This window comes from Acomys minous, assembly GCF_964271855.1.
Source record: "Acomys minous genome assembly, chromosome: 6".
Classification (NCBI taxonomy): domain Eukaryota; kingdom Metazoa; phylum Chordata; class Mammalia; order Rodentia; family Muridae; genus Acomys; species Acomys minous.
The window spans coordinates 75967304-75985044 of record NC_140487.1 but is presented as its reverse complement, the minus strand read 5'-3'; the positions used below and the strand labels follow the sequence as shown (position 1 = coordinate 75985044).

At 48.0% G+C, this 17741-nt stretch overlaps 1 protein-coding gene across 13 annotated transcripts in view; it reads left to right on the top strand.

The window, feature by feature from the left end:
- The window catches only part of LOC311600101 (uncharacterized protein), a 170813-nt gene that overhangs the window by 65269 nt on the left and 87803 nt on the right, over nucleotides 1-17741 (top strand). For 11 of the 13 annotated variants that reach the window (XR_014780132.1, XR_014780133.1, XR_014780134.1 and 8 more), the window contains exon 3: nucleotides 1386-1500. The gene's annotated coding sequence lies outside the window, so the exon portion shown is untranslated. Of the gene's footprint in view, nucleotides 1-1073; nucleotides 1304-1385; nucleotides 1501-5307; nucleotides 5391-17741 lie in introns of those variants that run through there. The other 2 variants (XM_084786402.1, XM_084786403.1) reach the window with 2 other exon arrangements.

Genomic DNA, 17741 nt, shown 5'->3' with positions numbered 1-17741 from the left:
AAGTTTTCCAGCCAGGCCATCACTTTCTTGCAGAGAATTTCCTCACCAGGAGGAAAGCCACTGGGCACAGTCCTGTGCAGGTTCATGGGAGCACCCAGATTATTTTGGAGTTCTTACTGCCCTCTGTTTTGCTTCACACTGTGTACTAGAAGCCTACGGGAGGCCATCGTGACCACGGCTCAGCCCTTTAAACCATTAGAAAGGGTCTTGTTTTAGGGGATGTCTACTTGCAGGGCTGCCCCAACCACTTGGAGCTGCAATACGATGCTGGCATGTACAGATGTTGTAGGCACAGCTGTAGCTGCCTTGGACACATACAGCCCACAGTGTATGGTTGGATATGTCTGAGGAGCGGAAGATGGACTTGTTTGGTATGGATAAGGGACCGTGGCCATGGAGGGTCTTCAGAAACTGGCCTTTTTTATTTCCCAATGTTCCTGTATTCGGGCTTAACATTTCCCAAGCGCGTATTTGTCTCAGATGCAAACTTCCATTCCAAGTATCTGTTCTTTGTCTTTTCAGCCGAGCAGGCCTGTGCCGAGACAGCTGTGGTCCAGTCACTGTGTGTCCCTGCCTTTGCCTCACTGAGAGGTGCACTGCCTGGAAGGCACTGTGGGGCCTGCCAAAGCTTTAGCAAGCAGCTGGCTATTATGTTTGTACAAAAAGTGCCCGTGCCTAGCCAGGTCTAGCAGCCTCATAGACAGTTCCAAGTAATTGTCTTCCAGAGGCTTAGTGGTGAAGTGGGCCAGCCTAGGGGTTATACCGTAAGATCCTGTCTGCTGTTGGGGAGGCCTGAAACAGCCTCCTAATGCAAGTGTGGGCTGCTAGGCACCACGCTGAGTAAACGTGATAACTGAAAAACTTTTCGGGGTACCATCAGTGCCACCCACCTATCTACACTGAGCACTTGAGTACCTGTGTGATGCAAGCCTATTGATTGAAGTCCAAGCGTCCAGCCACCGCCCCCCCCCCCCACTCACGTCCTCAAAGTTTCATTCTCTGACTTCCTCTTTGAGGATGGAAATGGATTTATGCTGAGTCACTCCAGCTTCCCTTTCCTCCTCTGGACCTAGCTCCGTCCCACACTAGCTGGGCAACCTTGGGAAAGCTACCAGAGAATCCTTGATACCTTCTGTTCCTGACATCATGATGATTGTAACAAGTACCTCAGAAACTTACTGACTGATTTGGGCCACGTGGAGAGCTGAGAACACAGTGTGAGGTGTGTTCTACGCTGTGTTAAGTGTTCGCTCTTTTCATCCGCAAAGCTGCCCACTGAAAGTCTGTTCCGGACACTGCCAGGGTGAGAGGATGCAGCAGGTGGCCGCGGTGGGTGGGTACACAGTCTCTGTGGTAAACCACTGTGCATCTTGTTTGTTCAATAGGTGGGAAGGACTCAGCGTGAGCACTTTGGAATGTACGCCTGCCTTGAGGAAAGTCACGGCACGAGGACGTGGAAATTTTCAGTCAGATGATGCTGTAGAGCAGTGTCGGCACACAGTAAGTGGCTAGTGCCGTGGAAGCAGTTTCTGCTTTAAGTGTTGGGCTGGCAGAATGGATGCTGAGACTGAGCGTGTGGCCGGAGGTTGAGGGCCAGGAGGTGGAGGTGCTCCTGGGGAAATCTTCCAAGAGGCAGTATCCTTGAGCTCAGCTCTGATGGGCGAGTAGGCGTTAGCTGGTAAGAGAAGAGGGCTGAGAGTGTTCCAGGCAGAAGGGACATTGTGTGCCGAGTTAGGGAGGCGTGAAACAGCACAATACTCCAGGCAGGCAAAGTACGAGTGGTGCCCCGTCCTTACTGAGTCGTACAGCAAAGTACGAGTGGTGCCCCGTCCTTACTGAGACGTACAGCGTGTGTTTGTTAAATGAGTATTGGTGGTCGGAGGCTGGGGGATGGAGCATTGCTTGATCAATCTGGCCTGTAGCATTAACCAAACAACCGTTGAGGAGGAAGTACCTTAGGGGCTTTTAATTGTTTCCTGTAGTGTGTAATCAGTGGCGTCTCAATACTGTGTCAACTCTTTTTTTTTTTTTCCTTTCTTTTTTCAAAAATTGAGACAGGGTCAGGGTTTCACGTAGCCCAGGCTGGTCTCAAATATCCTATGTAACCAAAGATAACCTTGACTTTTGGTCTTCCTCCCAAGTGCTGAGATTACAGGCATGTACCAGCATGACCAGCTGGGGTTCCGATCGTGGACCTTGTGCATGCTAGGGCAGGAGTTCTCTCTACTAAGCCACCATCCTCAGCCTCTTCTTATCTTCTTCTACTGGAAGTAAACCCAGTTGTCCCCCCCCCCCCCGAAAGTGATGGAGATGAATTACAATGAAGCTGCTTGGGTCGCAGTGCTTTTGTAGGTAAGACATTGCTTTAGATGAAAGGTCTAAGGGCTAAACCCAGTGCGCTGCCTGGGACTGGGTGGCCTACGATGCCATCCGCTGGGACATTTCATCCCTGCGGTACACGATTGCTTGTCCTCCCACGGGTTGGCCTACACTCAGCCAGCAGCGGCAGGTACGAGAGAGAAAGTGGAAGTACACACCTGAGGCTCAGCCTGTGTTCGGCACGGTTGCTTCTGGCACATTCTGGTACCCAGAGAGAGGCAAAAAGCCAAGCCTGGATGGGAAGGGTCTGGAAATCGGCCCCAGTTCTTGATTAGAGCCGCTGCAAAGTGACACTGCGGACAGCGGGGAGACTGGAAGGCTTGAAATCACATGCGATCAGTCATAATCTAAAGCAGCATGCATTCCAACCACGGATTTTTTTAAAAGTCATCTCTGTGGTCTCAAGTGGAAAGATGTATTCATCATACATGCCTGTTCAGCCCCACCCACAGCTATGAATCATCAGTGTCTTCAACTGAGGGGGACTATTATCCTCCAGCACATGACACATGCCGAGGAGGAGTAGAGTGAGGCTTGTCATATGAGACCCAGACCCACAGCCAAATGCCACCTGATGAACTTCACGAGGGAACCAAGGCTCGATTTTTAACTCGTTAAAGGTATGAAGCAAATCATTAGCACAGACGCAAGCAGCGATTGAACCGAACAGCCTTTGGCACCCGGGTCTAAGCAGACCCTCAGTAAATACTTTTGTTCATCGCTCCAGGCCTGTTACTGTTAGCCAGGTGGCACTAAAATTGGCCACTTATGTCTCTATGTATACTGTGCCTGAACCAACAGACATGGGACAGCTGCTTTACTCACTAACCGTTTGATGGCTTTTCCCATTCGATGCTCTCTTTCTTTCTCATGTGCTTGCCTGTCTGCCTGTCTCTGCCTCTGTGTCTCTCTCTGTCCTGTCGCTGTGTCTCTGTCTCTGTGTCTCTCTGTGTTGGTCTCTCTGTCTCTGTCTCTGTCTCTCTCTCATATTGGGGTACACGTGCATGTGTAGGAAGGTCAGAGGTAAACATCATCGGACGTCTTCCACAGTCACTCTCTACCTTGTTTTCTGAGACAGGTTGTTTCTGATCCTGCAACTCACCAGTTTGGTCAGACAGACTCACTGGCCGGTGAACTCTAGGCATCCCCCTGTCTCTCTCTGCCCACCACTGGGATTACAGATGCATGCCAGCATGCCTGACTTTACAAGAGTACCTGACATCCAATCCCAGGTCCTGAGGTTTGCACAGCAAACTTCTTTCCAGCAGCGCCACCTCCCTAACCCATTTTCCTCTTCAGTTTGTCAGACAGGGTGTCACCGTGGAGCTCCAGTAGGTAGATTCACACTGTGCCAGTCCTCCCGTTTCAGTCTACCAAGTGTAAGCAAGAGACTGCAGGCAGGAGCCGCCTTGTCATACTGTTTCAAGTTTCTTGGCAGAAATCCTTCACTGTTACCAAACTTGTTTCAATAAACAATGTTTGGCATAAAGACCAGCAAAGGGTATCAGAAGCCCCCCCCTCCCATGGCAGTTCTTTCCCTGCTACCATGGGATGGAGGCAGACAGACCTCATAGGTAGCACCTGTTTCTTAAGAATGTCCTGAAAGGTGAAAAACAAAAACAGACAAATACACACACACCAAAAAAAAAACCCACAAGGCTTTGGTTTGAGAATATTCGTTCTGTGTTCCAAAGCCACTTTGGGGTCCTTGGGCATCTGCAGGAAGCTGACGCTGTGACACCATCTTCCATGGAGCTGCTGCCATTAAGACTTCTGTAGGAACAGCGTCCGTGGGTGGCAGGAACATGCAGGGGCCCCGGGAACTATTAGACGCCTGTTGACTCAGGCGGCAGGACCAGCTGTGAATGACAATGTATTTTTACGTAGCTACAGCGGAAAGGAACAGGGCCGTTGATATTGCTGAGGTGGGGACAGAACCTGCTGGGGTAATTTGTGGATGGCTTAGTTTATGGGGGTGGGAAGTGAGGTTGTCTCAGGAGGTCCAGCTGAAGACTGTCAACTCAGAAGTGCACGCTGGGCACAATGGCACATGCCTGTAATCCCAGCACTTGGGAGGTGGAGGAAGGAGGATCAGAGGTTCAAGGCCAGCCTGGGCTACGTGAGACACCGCGTCAGAGGGGGGGGGGGAGAGAGAGAGAGAGGGAGATTGATTGACTGATTTACTTGGGCAAGTCACATGATGATTGAATGATATGTCCACCAGGTAGAGTGCTTTCAAAGTTAGACCCCAACAAATATTTATTCCTTTCATGTTTCTGTGTCTCCCACCCTCCTTAGGAATGTCTTTTTAAAAACCCACAAATCCTGCCAGCCAGCCAGCTGCCCCTAGAAAGGCATCAAGTGGGATAAATTCCTGTTCAGGGGGGCAGGAGCAAGGGTGTCACCTCTGCGGCCCCTCCCCTCCTGCCAGCTCTTCGCAGCACACAGATCTTCCCTCCTGCCTGCAGAGGAAGCCCGTGTGTGTTCTCTCAGTCCTACCTTGGCATTCCTTGATGTCTTAGAGAGGCAGATGACCCCGGCTGAGCCAGACAGTCAGCAGCTCTTGATGCTGCTGTGCTTGGAAATTTCCATTCTTTGCTTGCAGGCTCTGAAGAAAAAAAAAATCTAAAGAGCCCAGTAGCTGGGAAATTTCCACAATGGAAAATTTTAACATATTCTTTAGCTCTAAACTATGCAGGTTTATAGACATTATTTTTTTTTTTGTCCCTTTCTGGTAATTTCCTTCTTTAACAGCAATTTATGAACATGGTACTGCTAGATCTGTGGAAACAGGAGGGCAGGATGACCTAGGGGGTGGGCATAGCTTGCCTAGCAGGAGCCTGCACTATATAACCCTGTGACTACTCAAAGCTTAGAACAACCATCGTCATGAGGCCCACTGGGTGGGAACTCATCCAAATCAGAGCTCGCTTGCCCAGCAGCACTGCAGGGAAATCTATGTAGAACCTTCAAGTGGAAAGTACATGGATATAACTTGGGAGCCCGACATGGTGAGTCATGTTGCCCACAGAAGCAACCTCCAGTCGATCCCTGAACACATCCTGAACCTAAATGTGAGCTTAGGCTGAGGGTGGGACTAGCCCGCATCAACAATGGATGCTGGTCGTAGAGGTGATGCTGATGCTGCCCTTTCTGAGGACCACGGTGTGCGGCACGGCAAGACCTTCGTCAGCATGCAGCCAGTGCCCCAGTGGTGGCTGAACACTGCCAGAGGGTGGCTGGAGGTGAGCTCAGGTTACAAAGCCGAGGTCTCGGAATGGAACTCAAAGTCCTCTGGAGAGATAGATGTTCCATGCCAGCCTGGGTAAAGGGGCTCTTTTAGACTGAAGGGATGCACAGCATTGCCAGGAGGCTTGGCTTGGAGAATTCTAGAGATCAGGACCTTTCCAGAGAAAACCACTTTAAGCTGGTGATGATTCCTAAGCCGAGCCTGCTTCCTGAATGGCTCTCCAGCAGTGAGGGGTGTGGGTGAATAGCCAGGGTACCAGCTCCTAACACTAAGGGAATACTATAAAGCATAAGCCTCTGAAGACAGGAGTCGGAGAAGCAGTTAGTGCCACCGTTGTTCACTATTACTAAAAGAAAAATTAAAAGGGATTGGAGATTTACTTAACAGATACCTCACCTGAGAGGGAGAGAGAGAGGAAGAAGGCACAGGGAGGGGGAGAGAGGGGAGGGAGGGTAGCATCATTAATCTAGGATTTTTCTACCTTGTGATCTGTGATGTGTCTGCTCTGTGCTTTTTAAAAAGCAACACTCGTCCTAGTTTTCACTTTTCATTCAGCAGGGTTTCGGGGGTAGTTTGTTAGTCCTTCCTTTTCAAATGAAAGTGACACAGAGGACCCTGTGCGCGCAGGAAGGCAAGGCGGAGGGAGATGACAGTCATGCAAATGTGACCGAGGTCAGAGAGTAGTACCTGTGAGGCAGGTTTGATTCATGGAGGATCCTATCTCATCCTGCTATGCTAGCACCCACAGAGTCGTTTAAAAGTTCTCTGTGGCTTTCAGGATTGCTTGGGGATTTGAACATCTGCAGATTGGTTGATAGCTTTCTTGAGATATTTTCACTCCAAAGCAAAGTATGGCTCGGCATGGAAAGGGCCATCCCTATGTCTCCGTACAGGAGAGCAGATTGGGTTCCTTCGCTTGCTTGATGAGTCATTATTCACCTAAGAACTCGCCTAGGCCCTGCAGTCAGTCAAACAATTGGCTTGATCCATTTAAAGTCACATTTTTTTTAATTCAAAGGAGTGCTTCTGTTTCATGCTTCAGGTGAAATTCACAGAACAGAACTCACCATTTTAAAGGCAACTGTTAGAGGCCTACAGTGTCTTTGTGACACTGCACAACTTCCCCCTGGTATCCAGCTCCCAAACATTTTTTTATCACTCCCAAAGGGACGCCTTGTACCCATTAAGCAGCTATACTGCCTGATGCTGGCTCCCTCCTTCCGGAACCTGGCCAGCACCAATTTACTTTCTCAGTGGTTCCCAGTCTGGATATTTCACATCCGTGAATTCTAACCATATGTGGCCCTTTGTTATATCACATCTCCTTAAGAATAAGCATTACAGTTATATGGAAATCTAACATTGTTGAGTGCTTATTACAAGAGACACGTAAACATTACAACAAGTAGACCAGTATACAGATGAGAAGGCTGGGAGTCAGAGAATTGCCTGAGACCTACACCTTCTGGCCAAGCATACATGGCGTCTCTGGTCAGGCCCACTTTCACTAGTGCTTTTCCCAGTTTGCGGTAGCTGCAGCTCAGCTTCTTTCCTCTCCTTGCAGACAGATGGGTAGAAGTTTAACAACTTCACAGAGCCTTGACTCGAATTCTGAATGCAGTGTTAGTTGCTTACAGCTGCTTTTTCTCTGCAGTGCGGTGAGTCCAGGCAAACTCTTTTGAAGAGCTCATTAAAACTGCTAAAATAAAGTCTTAGAAGCAGGTGCATTCATTAGCAGAAAATGCAGACGATTATGTTAATATCACATTCAGGTGACAAATTTAAAGGCATGAAAATCGTGGAGGATAAAAGGATTTTTCAAGGCTAGAGTTAACTTCTTCCTTTGTGGGGCTCCTTGTTCTGTGAAGCACGTGACTGGCCACAGCTGTCCAAAGTGGGGAACCTTCGGTGTTAGTTCACAGATATGAAGCTGTTCTGTGATGCCATGTTTTTTTTTTTACGATTTCTTGGGTCTCTGGTTATTGAAAAGAAAGATGAGGGGTTGTCTACAACCCTAGAGCTAGATCCAGCCCTCCGCTGATAAGTTATGGTCCACCAGGCCCTAAGGGAGAGGATGCTGAAGGAGATGATTCAGATCTGTCCACAGGCTGCAGAAGTTGCTCGGTGGTATGGCCCCATACATACTCAGTGGTATAGCCCCCCACACACTCAGCAGTGTGGCCCCATAACACACTCGGCGGTTTGGCCCCATAACACACTCAGTGGTTTGGCCCCACACACACTCGGCAGTGTGGCCCCATAACACACTCGGCGGTTTGGCCCCACACACACTCGGCAGTGTGGCCCCCCACACGCTCGGCAGTATGGCCCCACACCACTCGGCAGTGTGGCCCCCCACACACTCAGCAGTATGGCCCCACACACTCGGCAGTATGGCCCCACACACACTCGGCAGTGTGGCCCCACACACACTCGGCAGTGTGGCCCCTCACACACTCGGCAGTGTGGCCACACACACACTCGGCAGTGTGGCCCCCCACACACTCGGCGGTTTGGCCCCTCACACACTCGGCAGTGTGGCCCCACACACACTCGGCGGTGTGGCCCCTCACACACTCGGCAGTGTGGCCCCTCACACACTCGGCGGTGTGGCCCCACACACACTCGGCGGTGTGGCCCCACACACACTCGGCGGTGTGGCCCCTCACACACTCGGCGGTGTGGCCCCACACACACTCGGCGGTGTGGCCCCCCACACACTCGGCGGTTTGGCCCCACACACACTCGGCAGTGTGGCCCCCCACACACTCGGCGGTGTGGCCCCTCACACACTCGGCGGTGTGGCCCCACACACACTCGGCGGTGTGGCCCCCCACACACTCGGCGGTTTGGCCCCACACACGCTCGGCAGTGTGGCCCCACACACACTCGGCAGTGTGGCCCCTCACACACTCGGCAGTGTGGCCCCCCACACACTCGGCGGTTTGGCCCCACACACACTCGGCGGTGTGGCCCCTCACACACTCGGCGGTGTGGCCCCACACACACTCGGCGGTGTGGCCCCCCACACACTCGGCGGTGTGGCCCCACACACACTCGGCAGTGTGGCCCCACACACACTCGGCAGTGTGGCCCCTCACACACTCGGCAGTGTGGCCCCCCACACACTCGGCGGTTTGGCCCCACACACACTCGGCAGTATGGCCCCACACACACTCGGCAGTGTGGCCCCACACACACTCGGCAGTGTGGCCCCACACACACTCGGCAGTGTGGCCCCACACACACTCGGCAGTGTGGCCCCACACACAAGACCCTGGTTCCCAGGACCAACGAGTAAATCACTGTAGGCAATGAGTTTCAGTTTGAACCAAAACTTATTTTTACTGTGCTCTTCTTTTTGCATTTAAAAAAATATTGAGCATGAAATAAGACTACTTAAAGTTTTTATTTTGAGGTATGCATATGTTTTTTTTATTTCCCAAATCTTGTATAACAAATTTGTTTTGGAATACAAAATATCTACTAGTTTATTGTTTTTAAAGTATTTAAACATTATAAAGGAATAGCTTTCTACCATCAGTTAAATTTCCCTATAAAATTGAAATGATATTTAATTGCTTGGGATATGAAAGCTAGAGAAGAAATGTCCCCAGTTCCCTTCTGTTCCCAGTTCTAGGGTGTCTGGTCATTCTGGTCATCCTTTCCTTGGGAAAGGAGAGACAAATGTGGCTGCACATCAAGGCACTTAATACATATAAATAAACTGAACAATATATTATTGGATTGTATCAGGTAAGTGGGTATACACGGAAAGGAGTACACTTGCTACTTGGGGGAAACAAATAAAAGACTTTTTTGGAGACATATACTTTATTTTTAAATTTTTAAATTATACACTCTGGGAAGCCTTTGACTAACTACTTTTTTTTTCTCTCCAAAATGGTATACTTAAAATGACTATTTCTGATTGCAGAACATAAATACTGAAGCTGCAACACATTTATAAGGCATGGCTACAGATCGTGTGTGTATGTGTGTGTGTGTGTGTGTGTGTGTGTGTGTGTGTGTGTGTGTGTTCATGTGTGCGTGCACACACTTAAGTGCATCAGCAGTGACCAGCTGAGAGACTCCTTGTGTGTATGACAGTCCTATCTTTGCCTTTGTTTGCCTTCAGGTCTCCTGTTTTCTTCCCCTGCACATTTCTGTCTTTTCTCTATCATCCCGTCTTGGGCTGGGCTGAGCTAATACACACAGTATGTTGGGGATAGCAGTACCCCTCCCACATACAGGATGTGCTCTAAGAGTCAGTAGATCCCCAAAAGCATAGCTAGTACCAAGGCCCATAGTTTAATTCCTTTTTCATCATGATGGAGCACTTCCTGTATGCCACAGCCTAACTTTTGCAGTTTGAGAGTGGTAGGAAAGGTAGCATACACAGATTTATTTTTCTTTTGTATCATTTTATAGAGAGGGGATTGGTTTTTCCTGTAGGTCTCAGAAACCTCAGCATCTACTTTTATTTTTTTTTCCTTAGCAACTTAAGAAAGTTCACCTCTTTACGTAAAGGAACCTTCATGGATTCCCTGTTACCAGCACCATTATACCTGTAGGCCACTAGTCAGTCAGATCAGGGCTGCTTAAAGGAACCACTGTGATCTTGTGACAGTTAACGTGGTAGCCAAGGTGGCTGCCAAGTGGCTCATGGGCCACTTATAATGCGGATACACTGGCCAAAGGGAAAATATATATATCTCGGGAGAGCATGGTGTGAGCGTTCATCATTACCTTCCAAAATGGCCTGTAATCTAAAATTGCATTACACTTTTTTCATTTCTAGAACTTTTCATTTCCTATTTTAAGACCAGGTATTGCTGGAACCCAAGGTAGAGAAAACAGTTGTGTACATGCAGGTACACACACACACACACACACACACACACACACACACACACACACACTTCTCTGTGGTTATGAATGCTCTCCCTGAAGCCTTGCTCGGGCCCACCACACTCGGTGTGGTTCCTAGGACCTCACTGTGCAGCACTGTGCAGCAGCGTCTTCACTGCTGGACAGCTCCGTGTCGCCTACAAGTACTTTTCCACCCACCTCTCCTCCTCCTCTGTTTAATTCTCAGAGCTGGCACTCTCACAGTGATGAAAATGGCAATGAGTTTTGGAGAAGCAGATTTTGGGTGATGGGTTAAAAGAAGAGAAAAGCCTGAACTGCTCTGCTGGCTAAGTAGAACCGAGAGGTTTTTAAATGATTATTATTTAATGACTTGTAAAGGAATTCATACATTAAAGAGTACAGAGAAAACAAGAAACCATCCTACGCTCCATCCCCTCAAGATAACCATTGTGAATGCTTAGGGGAACAACATTTCTACATCATGTCAGATGCAGGAACAGAAGCTTATTTATTAATTTACTTGGGTTTTTTATTGTGCATTTGTGCATGTGCTTGTGTGCGTGTGCTAGACACACATGCCACGGTGTAGGGATTCAGCTCTCTCCTTGTACCTTGTTGGTTGAAGGGGTTGAACTGAGGTCATCAGGTCTGTGCAGCAAGCCCCGTCACTCAATAAAGCCATCTTGTCAGCCCATTGATTGATTGACATGGGACCTTGCTATGCAGCCAAAGCTAGCTAAGAATTCACTAACTAGCCTGCTTGAATGTGACATGCTTCTACCTCAGCCTTCTGAGTGCTAGGGTACTTGAGAATGTTTGGATTTATAGATAGAAGTCCATTTTTTTGAGACAGGGTTTCTCTATGTAGCCTTGGCTGTCCTGGACTCACTTTGTAGACCAGGCTGACATGGAACTCACAGAGATCCACCTGCCTCTACCTCCCCGAGTGCTGAGATTAAAGGCGTGCGCCATCATGCCCAGCCAATACTGCTGAGTTGATCAATGCACACTGCGTCTGTGGATTGAATTGTCACACTCTACCTCATAAATAGAAGCAATTATTACATGGCAATTAAAATCAGTTAAAAATAAGATATTAGAACCAAAATAACAGAATTTGGTTATACCTATCTGTAAAATTATCTTTTATTCTCCTGGCTCAATTGTTGTCCGGGAGGCTAACTGCCTCCTTCTGCTAACCTAGGCCTAGGCCTGGAAGCTTCTAGCCTACCTACAATCTAATCTAGACCTAGAATGTTTCAGCCTCTGAGACTTACTGCTGAATAAGCTCACCCTTGTTCTTTCTGAGCTCTGGGCTGGCTGGCTCAACTCAGCTGTTCTAGCTCAAACTCCAACTGACTTATTTAATCTGGCTTCTTTCTCTGCCTGCAGTTGCTCTGCTTGGCCCCAAACTAACTCGGCAATCTGTTCTAATCTTCTGGCTTCTTCTCGTTTTCTGGCCTGTTCCGTCTTCACCTGAGTACTCTCTCTGTACCCCATCCTTCTGTTACCGTTCTGGTAAAAGTGCCTCTTAAGTAGCTTTCCTTTTCTCTCTCTTTTCCTGAGAGTTTGATGTGTCCTGTTCTGTCACATCTTCTCCGACTCGTCACCTTTTTTCCGTTCAGTTAGACATCGTTTTCAAACATGGCTGCTTCCTTCTACAAACTTAACTTTACCTTTGTTCTAAAGCACACTGCGAAAAGGGTGTATCTGTTCCTAATGTCTTCAGTTTAGAAATGAGCTTTAGAATGATGGTTTTTGACCGTACTAAATATTGAGAGCTGCTCTCTGGCTTTTGCACGTTAGGCCACTTTGGTTAGTTGGACATGTCTTTTGACTGGTCAGAGCCTAAATGTATCGATTATTAAACACTCCAGACACTATCCCCAGAATAGAAGATGAGGAAAATCCAGACTTTTGTCTTTTTTATTGTAAGTAAAAGGAGGCCTCAACGATGGCCCATTTCTACAAGTTACAGCACTTTTGTGTGCGTTTGTGTGTGTGCGCACGCACATGTGTGTGGGTACACTTGTATGTGGGTATGAATGCATGTGGACGTCAGGGGTTTTCATTGGTTGTCTTCCTCAGTTGCTTTTCACTTTAAATTTCCGGACAGGTTCTTTCACTAAGCCTGGAGCTCACTGATCCTGTTAGACTGGCTAGCCAGTAAGCCTCAGGGAGCCCCCTGCCCCATCTCCCCAGTAAGCCTCAGGGAGCCTCCTGCTCTATCTCCCCAGTAAGCCTCAGGGAGCCTCCTGCTCCATCTCCCCAGTAAGCCTCAGGGAGCCCCCTGCCCCATCTCCCCAGTAAGCCTCAGGGAGCCTCCTGCCTCATCTCCCCAGTAAGCCTCAGGGAGCCCCCTGCCCCATCTCTCCAGTAAGCCTCAGGGAGCCTCCTGCCTCATCTCCCCAGTAAGCCTCAGGGAGCCCCCTGCCCCATCTCCCCAGTAAGCCTCAGGGAGCCTCCTGCCTCATCTCCCCAGTAAGCCTCAGGGAGCCTCCTGCCCCATCTCCCCAACACTGCCCAACTGGTGCTATGTGGGTGCTGGGGGTTGAATTCCAGACCTCGTGTTTACCAGCAGAACCACCTCCTAGTTGCAGCACTTTTTTTTTGAGAAACCTAGATGTTTTCCCAAGTCCGGTTCTCCTGAGTCACTTTTTTTTTTTCAGTGCTACTCTGTGCTAAGCAAACTCTCCTGGTAAGCCACCCTAGCCCAGCTTTTACTCTTCTACATTTCTAATTTTTGCTATTTAAAATGTGCATCATTTTTTAATCCCATTCATTTATTAAGGGTTCTCCTCCTCCGTAAGATTGCTTTGTTGTATACAGCTGAGATGATTTTACTTATTTATTCTTTTATGAAAAGCAAAGAGAACACTCTGTCCTTGCTCCTAAGTGTGCTTTACTAAATCCACATTAGACAAAAATTTAACTGGAAGACTCCCAAGCTTTGCTTCTTTGTACAACAAAAGCCAAGAACCCCGCGGCCTCTGTGCTGTGTGCGTATTCAGAGGACATTGCTGCTAGCCCGAACAGCAGATTATTCCAGGTATTTGGGTGGTGGCTCTCCCATCCCATTTGTATTTGATGAGAACTAATACTCAATTACAGGCCATTTCCTACCTTACTCATCAACTTACAGATTGGTCAAACAGGCCGAAGAAGAAAGCCAGCCACTGCTGGGAGACCCACAGGGCGCAGCGGAGATGATTGCACCATCACAATTACAGATTTTCCAGTAACAATGACTGCTTTATTTCACTGACCTTGGATTACTAGACACCCTCGCCATTTTTCCTGAAAAAAAAAAACTGTATTAAATAATTTTAGTGCCGGGCGTGGTGGTGCACGCCTTTAACCCCAGCACTCGGGAGGCAGAGGTAGGCGGATCACTGTGAGTTCGAGGCCAGCCTGGTCTACAAAGTGAGTCCAGGACAGTCAAGGCTACACAGAGAAACCCTGTCTCAAAAACCCCCAAAAAATAAATAAATAAAATAAATAAATAAATAAATAATTTTAGTAAAGAAAATCATAGTTTCACTTTTAATTAATCTCAAACTAAAAGAGATATATAACTATTCTCTTACTTGTCATACTTGTGCTGTAGTTTGACTCTGAACACACACACACACACACACACACACACACACACACACACACACACTCCGGATCATGATTTGAACCCTGTCTCTCAGCTGTTGGCACTATTCAGGGAAGTTATAGCACCTTTAGGAACTAAGGCCTAGCTCCTAGAAGTAGACCTTTTGGGGTAGCCCACAGATATATCACCTCTACACGTGCCTGCTGACGAAACCCCAACTCCTCCTCTACAGCCGCCCATCCACAAAGGTCTGAAACCCCCCCAAAACCAGGAGCCAAATTAAGTCCCTCTATGTCAGACATGGCAGCACAAGTGTGTAAAGTAACGCTTGGGAGGTTGAGGCAGGACGGCTGTCAATATGTTCCAGGCTAGCCTGGGCTACAGTGTTAGACTCTGTCTCAAAAAGCCCCAAATGACAGCCGGTTCTTGGTGGAGCACGCCTGTAATCCCAGCACTTGAGAGGCAGAGGCAGGCAGATCTCTGTGAGTTCTAGGCCAGCCTGGTCTACAAAGTTCCAGGACAGCCAGAGCTACACAGAGAAACCTTGTCTTAACAAACAAAACAAAAAAACCCAACAATGACTAATTTAATTTTAAAAGGAGGCGCTGGAGAGAGGACTCAGCAGTCCAGGTCACCGACGGCTTTTCCAGAGGACCTGGATTTAATTCTTGGAACTTATGTGGTAGCTTGCAATCACTTGTTTGTCTATTCCCGGGGCATCTGACTGCTCTTCTGGCCTCTGAGGTGGATTAGGCATGTATGTGATGCATAGACATACATGTAGGCAAAACACTCATATATGTAAAATACATACATACATACATACATACATAAAATTAGAAAAAAATAATAATTTGGAAAGGAAAGGCAGGAGAGAGGGATGGAAAGAGAAGAGGGAACAGAGGAGGAAGGGAGAATGGAAGGGAGGGAGTCCTGGCTTCTTAGGTTGTCTGCGTCAGATTCTGGTGAAGCCATGCACACATACTGAATGCACTTGGCACATACTAAGCAGAAGCCACATCATATATAAAATGTTAATGTCCCACTTCAAAGTCCTACTCCCTTGTTCTTTTAAATTCTTATCTTCAAAACCCTTTTTATTCTTTATGAATTTCATATCATGCACCTCAATTCCACTCATGTCCCAATGTCCCTGTCTCTTTGTATCTGCCCTTGCAACCTCTCCCCCCAAAATAAAATCAGAATAAAAACAAAATCTCACTGTGGAAGCTGCAGTGTGTCATGGTGTGTCCCACAGCCCCCCCCCCCCTTTGTCCACACATCTTCCTGCAAATGTCCACTGCCATGAGCCATTGGTCTGGTTCAAAGCCTCTGGTTTCTGCTAGATCCTCACCGGGATTCCTCTCAGATTATCTTCCTGTTAGCTTGTGTGATAGCAATGCCGCAGCTGACCAGCTTTCTTGCAAACACACCACCAGGGCAAGCTCTCCAGCACTGCCCCCAGCTAGCTCACCCAACGCGGTTGCCAGCAAAGGATGGGACCAGCTCTCCTGCCTGCCACAGGTGGCGAGGGGGAAGGGGACGAAGGCGTTTCTCCCTACCCACACCACTTAAGGGCAGACAGCAGGTGAAGCCAGCTCACCCGAGCCCCACCCCACTGCCGATAGTCTCAATTTTTTTTTTTTTTTTACCATTTTTGGTTTTTTGAGACAGAGTTTTCTCTGTGTAGCTTTGGCTGTCCTGGACTCACTTTGTAGACCAGGCTGGCCTCAAACCCACAGCAATCACTAAATCAGTGCCTTAAGAAACAGACTAATTTAGCCTGGTGATGGCATCTTGGAAATTTCTAATTGTAGGCTGGATTACACATGAAGGTGTTTTAGAGTAGCATTTAGAGTATTCCACACTTAAAATTAGTCTGTTTCTTTTTTCTTTTTTTGGTTTTTTGAGACAGGGTTTCTCTGTGTAGCCTGGACTGTCTTGTAGACATCAATGACCATGCCTGGCTAAATTAGTCTGTTTCTTAAAGCACTGATTTAGTGATTTTGAACAAAGTTCAAATTTTTCAAGCATTAAAACACTGAGAATAAGGCTGGGCATGGTGGCGCACACCTTTAATCCCAGCACTTGGGCGGCAGAGGCAGGTGGATTGCCATCACCAGGACTGTTTTAATAATAAGACTCTTATTTCAACTGTAGGCAAACAGGTGTTGCTAAGTTGTGTGGTATGGTCAGTTCATTTTCACTGAACCTTTTAGTGCCATAACATCGCCTAGAAGAATTTTGTTCCTTTGTCCCCATCCACTCCAATGCTGGGGATTGAACCTGAAGCATGCTGGGTGAATGCTCGGCTGCTATGCCCTATCCCCATCCCAAATGTCATCTTTTTAACAGTTCGCCTTTAGTTACCACCCATTTTGCCTGGTGACTCCTTGACTCACACTTTGTTTGGCACCCATCCAAATGTACATGTGGTCAAAAGACCCCTAATAGACATTGGGAGTTATAGGTAGAAATTCAAAATGACTAGAGTCTTAGGGTGAAGGCATCTGCCATGTGGACCCCCACAAACCAATCAGTTTACTAAGCCGGCCATCAACAAGTCCTCTATCCTAGTTAATACAGCTGGTACAAGGTTTCTTGCCCTTGGCGCTATTGACTTTGGGACTGGGTAATTCTTGGTTGTCGGGAGTCTGTGTTTTGCATTATTGCATGGCTGACTTCATTCTTTAGGTACCAACAGCACTTCCCCCACCCAGTCCTAATAATCAAAAATGTCTCCAGCCATTGCCGGAGTTCTCCAAGGAACGAGAGGATTGGCATCCCCCTCCAAACAGCCCCCCCCCCAGAACCAGGATGTACATCATGCCTTCTTCACTAGGCTGTGGAGCCTTGTGAGGGCACAGACCCCGTCTGACTCATCACTCTATCACCCCCTTCTCCATCAACTAAATTTAGTTTCTGGCACAGAAATGCTTCTTGAATGTTCCGAAAAGAACAAAATATCTCCAGGGTTCCTCTATTGTCGTCAGTCCTGCACTGCAAACTCGGAATGGGAATAAGGCAACCTGGATGAGTCATCTAACATTTTGTGTGTCTGCGTGCGCAGGTAACGCATGCGCATGCGTGCAGAGGCCAGAGAACCAGCTCGGGTGTTCCTCCTAGGCTCTGCCCGCTGGAGTTGTTTACATCCTTGATTATGTGTCCCTTTAAACCTTGTTTGTTTGCTTTGAGATAGGGTTTTTTACTGGCCTGAAACTCACCCAGTAAGGTAGGCTGGCCAGCCAGTGAGCTACACGGATCCACATGTTCCAGCCTTTTAGGACCATGCCTTCTGTGGGTCATTGTGCTCTCGAGGCTGCCACTTGGTCAAGTGAGGTCCGTCTTCGGCCTCCTTTCTAATCTTTTTACTATGTGACTAGTTGGTCTGTCTGTAAGGCTGTAGACCTGCTTTAGTGCCTGCATTTGTAAAGGGCTCACCTGTGTTTCAATCATGTTTTGTGTAACACTACGTCATCTAGAGGAGATGCTGGTCATTCTGGCCATTCCAAATTATAATGGAAGCACTCCAGCCCCAGGGACATATTCTTGGGCAGGAGTGGGGGCCATTTTGATTTCCTGCATATTCCTTGATTTAAAAAAAACTCATGTATTTAGGGGGTTGTTGTTGTCGGTTTG